The sequence below is a fragment of the Anas platyrhynchos genome, chromosome 9 (assembly GCF_047663525.1).
Source record: "Anas platyrhynchos isolate ZD024472 breed Pekin duck chromosome 9, IASCAAS_PekinDuck_T2T, whole genome shotgun sequence".
NCBI classification, from domain to species: domain Eukaryota; kingdom Metazoa; phylum Chordata; class Aves; order Anseriformes; family Anatidae; genus Anas; species Anas platyrhynchos.
In genome coordinates this window covers 29,125,162-29,130,000 of record NC_092595.1, presented here as the reverse complement: position 1 = coordinate 29,130,000, position 4,839 = coordinate 29,125,162, and the positions used below count along the sequence as shown (strand labels likewise).

General features: G+C 52.9%; 1 long non-coding RNA gene across 1 annotated transcript in view; it reads right to left on the bottom strand.

The window, feature by feature from the left end:
- LOC140003215 (uncharacterized) overlaps nt 1-4,086 on the bottom strand; it is a 5,018-nt gene extending 932 nt beyond the window's left edge. Inside the window, exons 1-2 of the long non-coding RNA XR_011811464.1 lie at nt 2,149-4,086; nt 1-2,112 (exon numbers count right to left, since the gene is read on the bottom strand). The exon at nt 1-2,112 is cut by the window's left edge and continues 932 nt beyond it. This is a non-coding gene — a long non-coding RNA (uncharacterized lncRNA). The remainder of the gene's footprint in view (nt 2,113-2,148) is intronic.
- Nucleotides 4,087-4,839: the final 753 nt, after the last annotated feature.

Sequence of the window (4,839 nt, the reverse complement as noted above, 5' to 3'; positions counted from 1 at the left end):
CAAAAAAAAAAAAAAGAGCATGAGGATGAGAAGGTGGCCAAAAAAAATCAGAGGTATAAAAAAAGGAGCACGAGGAGGAGGAGGTGGCCAAAAAAATCACAAATACAAACAAAAAAAAAAAGAGGTAGAGAAGGAAATGACCACAAAAAACACAAATACAAAAAAAAGAGGAGGAGGAGGAGGAGGTGGCCAAGAAAATCAAAAGTACAAAAAAAAGAAGAGGCGGAGGAGAAGGTGGCTATAAAAACTCAAAAATACAAAAAAAAAAGCATGAGGAGGAGGAGGTGGCCAAAAAAGTCACAAATACATAAAGAAAAGCATGAGGAGGAGGAGGTGGCAAAAAAAAAAAAAACAACACAAATCCAAAAAAAAAATAGGAGGAGGAGGAGGAAGCAGCCAAAAAAATCACTGTATTTGGTCACCTCCTCTTCCTCCTCTTTTTGTTTTTGTATTCGTGATTTTTTGGCCCCCTCCTCCTCCTCTTTTCTTTTTTGTATTTGTGATATTTTTGGTCACCTCCTCCTCCACTTTTTTTTTTAAACCACACTGGTGTGGTTTAACCCAGCCGACAGTTAAACAACACAGAGCTGTTCGCCCACCCTCCCCCCTCCCTTGTGCTTTCCAACAAAAGCTTTTCTATTATTGTATGAAATCATCTGCAATAGATTAACCCTTGTCATTATTCCTATCTCAGGAATTATCTGTGACACCTGGGTAACACGTGAGCTTACTGTGACCCCAGGGAGAGCCTTCCTGTAATTAAAGGCAACCTATAGGAAAGCTGGGGAGGGGGTCTTTATCAGGGCCTGGAGTGACAGGACATGGAGTAATAGCTTTCAACTGAAAAGTTAGATTTCTAATATATGTTAGGAAGAAGTTCTTTACTTATAGTACTTCACATCCTGTGCATCTGCCAACTTCTGCATCTTATGGTTGCCTCCCCTACTTAAGAGAGGATGCTGGAGTGCTGGGTGAAACACTCAGATCTTACAGAAACAAAGCAATAGCTTACCTTTTGCACTCAAATATGTGCCCAGTATGTTCAGCTAAAACAACTTCTACCCTACAGCGTTTTGTTGGAAGTTCCAATTTCCGTCTCAGTTTCAGGTACACCAAATTTTCCAGCAGGATTTCCGGGCCAGTGTTGTCTGTCTGCGATAGACTGCTTTGCTAGATCATCGTTCAGTGCTCCCTCTGCCAGGCACAGGCCTTTTTGTCTTAATCCCTTGTAAGAAAACTTGCAGAGGTATATTTGCCCATTTGCAGGTAGCTTGTGCTCCTCTTGCAGCGATGGTGTACTTAACCCAGTATTTGTCCACGAATGACAACCCCTGTGGTTAGGCAAGGAGTTAAAAGTTTAAATAGCAAAAATCCCATGGCTTGCTGTAGCTGAGCAAACCTCCTCCTTGGCCTCCTCCTCCACCGCCTCCTCCTCTGCCACCTTCTCCTCCTCCTCTTTTTTTGTTTTTATTCCTTTTTATTTTGGCTTCCGCTTCCACTTCCACCACCACCACCACCACCACCACCTCCTCCTCCTCCTCCCTCCCCTGTCCAACACTCTGGCTCCCACTGCCCCCCTTTGGCCCATTTATAGGGAGGAGCAGCCACATCCCCGATTGATGACAAGCCTTTTGCATAATAGCTAACAATCGCTACCCAGGCAACCAGGCCACAAGCAACGCATCACAGAGCATCATCAAGTTGCTAGGAGCAGCCAGCTGCTACCTTACAGGGCTACTGTGCCATGGTCCTGTGGGGTGACAAATGGAACTAGAATTAGGAGCAGCGGTCAACGCTCACCACCAGAGAGGGTCTTTTGTTTTGGAGTCCTCCGCCTCCTCCTCCTCCACCTCCTTCTCCTCCTCCACCTTCTACTCCTTCTCTTTTGTTTTTTTGTTTTTTTTGGCGGCCTCGTCCTCCACCACCTTCTCCTCCTCCACCTTTTTTTTTTTTTCTTTTTTGCCACCACCTCCTCCTCTAGTATTCTACTATTTCTCCACCACCTTCTTCTCCTCTTCCACCTCCATCGTGTCCCTCTGCCTATCCCTTGCTCGCCTCCTCTTTTGTCACCACTCCTACTCATGCCGCCACCTCCTCAATCTTCTCCGCCACCTCCTCAATCTTCTCCGCCACCTCCTCCTCCGCCACCTCCTCCTCCGCCACCTCCTCCACTGCCCCCTTCCTCTCTTACTCCCCCTTTTCCACCTATGCCTCTTCCTCATCCTCCTCCTTTTCTGTTTCCACCTTCTCCCATCTCCCCTCTCCAACACTCTGGCTCCCACTGCCCCCCTTGGCCCATTTATAGGGAGGAGCAGCCACATCCCCGATTGATGACAAGCCATTTGCATAATAGCTAACAATCGCTACCCAGGCAACAAGCAACGCATCACAGAGCGTCATCAAGATGATAGGAGCCGCCAGCTGCTACCTTACAGGGTCACAGTGCCATGGTCCTGTGGGGTGACAAATGGAACTAGAATTAGGAGCGGTGGGCAGCGCTCACAGCCATAGCCTCCCAGAGAAGCCGCCTTGGCGCACCTGGTTCCTGGCAACTCCTCCTGCCATTTCTGGGCTCACGATCATTGCTACCAGCATGCCTTAGCAAGGAGCATGCAGAGGAAGTTGGCCAGGAAGCTTCTGCCGAGGTGGAGGAGGCTGTGGAGGAGGAATAGTCAGTGGGGCTGGAGAAGGAGAAGGAGGAAGAGGCAGTGGAGGTGGAGGAGGTGTTGGAGGTGCAAGAGGCAGGGAAGGAGGAGAAGGAGGAGGAAAATGAGAAATAGGATTAGCAGGCGGGGGGCGAGGAGGACGCGGTAGACAAGGAGGAGGCAGTGGACAAGAAAAAGGCCGTGGACGATGAGGAGGAAGTGGAGGAGGAGGACGTGGTGGAGGTATCATAGAATCATTATTGTTGGAGGAGACCTTCACATTTGTCCGGTCTAGTCATCACTGTACTACCAATGTCACCCAATAAACCATGTTCCTAAGCACCAGCTCCAACCTTTCCTTGAACACCCTGCTCCTCTGGGGCCTCCTCCACAGGTCGCAGCCTCCTCTAGGGCAGATCCACCTGTTCCAACGTGGGCTCCTCCACGGGGGGGCTGCAGCGTGGGGATCTGCTCCACGGGGGACCCATGGGCTGCAGGGGGACAGCCTGCTCCACCAGGGGCCTCTCCCTGCACAGGCCGCAGGGGAACTGCTGCTGTGAGCCTGGAGCACCTCCTGCTTCCTGCTGCACGGCCCTTGGGGGCTGCACAGAGCTTTCCCACTCCTCCCTGAGCCAGACACTGCTGGGCAGCAGCTTTTGTTCCCTTTCTTAGATGGGCTCTCCCCCAGGCGCAAACATCATCCTTTTGCTCTGCGTTCTGGGCAGCAGCGGGTGGGTCCCTCCTGGAAGGAGCCTCCTGGAAGCGGCCCTGAGCTCCCATGGGGCAGCTGCTGCATTCTTCTCACAGAGGACACCCCTGCAGCCCCCCGCTCCCACAGCCTGGCCACGCAAACCCAAGCCAAGACACTGAGCGAGCCTCCCTGATTGCCAGCCAGCAGCTGGCTCAGCCTGGGACCCCAGGCCAGTGCCCACAAGACTCTCCTGGGCCTTCCAAAGCAAGCCTTGTGGGGACGGAGCACCCACAAAGAACGGACTCACACAACAGGACTCCTTGCCAACACCGCCTCACAGACACCTGGGCCTTGAGCAGGTAGCTCCCCTTGAGCGAGCTCATTTCCTTCCCAGGAGCTGAAATGTGCCGTTTCGGGGGCATTTGGGGGCTACAGCGTGCTGCTAAGAGGGATGTTGGAGCTCCTGCAGGGCAGTGCTTCCACTAAGGCAAGGCCTTTTCTGCATCTTCTACTGCCCTGCAAGCGAGGATGCTTGGGGCACACAAGAAGCTGGCAGGGGACACAGCTGCAGGGATTGCAGGGATTCCTAAAGTCATAGCCAAATCCAAGAAAGAGAGGAGGACGTGATGCTTTTGATAGAAAGGAGCTGGGTTTGGGGGCAAAATCCGTCCCTTTTTCTATCCCGGAGACACCCAAGGGCGTAGGACAGCAGCACTGCAGGGCAGCAAGAGATGCTGTGCATTTCTCTCGTTGCCCTGAGACAGCCACTGGGTGACGATGGTGCCAAGCGTCTTGAAAGAGACCTTGCTTTCTCAGGCCCAGGTGTCCAGCTGCACACCAAGGCCGTCCCTGGCTTCCAGGCGCAGTTGCCAGGCCCAAGGCCGAGCTCCTCTGCGAACCCCCAGCCCAGCAGACCTTGCTCCTGGCGTTGTGGAGCAGCCATTTCACGGGAGCCTTTTCTCCTGGCAGTCAGCTTAGCGCCATTAGCTCTGCCAGCGGGACGCCTGAGAGCCGTGGGAGCTCAGCAGAGAGTCACTGTCAGCCTTGGAGCTCACAAAGGTGGGTGGCCACAAGTACCCTGAGCGTCCAGCTCGCATTGAGGACTGCTGCTGGCACTCGAGGCGTGGAGGTCGGCATGGTGCAATGGGAGACGCCACGGTCCTGCTGGTGGGACAAGAGACACTGATGTGCTGCTGCTGCAGGAGGAGACTTGAAGGTGCTGCTGCTTCGAGGTGCTGAGGAGCGGGCAGCCTCCATGCCGGTGGCTGAGCTGAGCATGCTCCTGTTCATTAGCGCTCTCCCCTTCCTCTCTTTTTCCGGAGGTGGAGAGAGAGAAACGCACAGATCTCTTTCTTTCCCGGTAGGAAATGGAAGAGCCTCGTATCTACATATTAGCCAGACTCTGCCTGGCGCCCTTGGGACTGGGGATCCGTGTTGATCTGTAAGAAAGAGCAATCGTCAGCACAGCAAATCCCCGTGACCTTGTGTCTATCAGCATCGTCC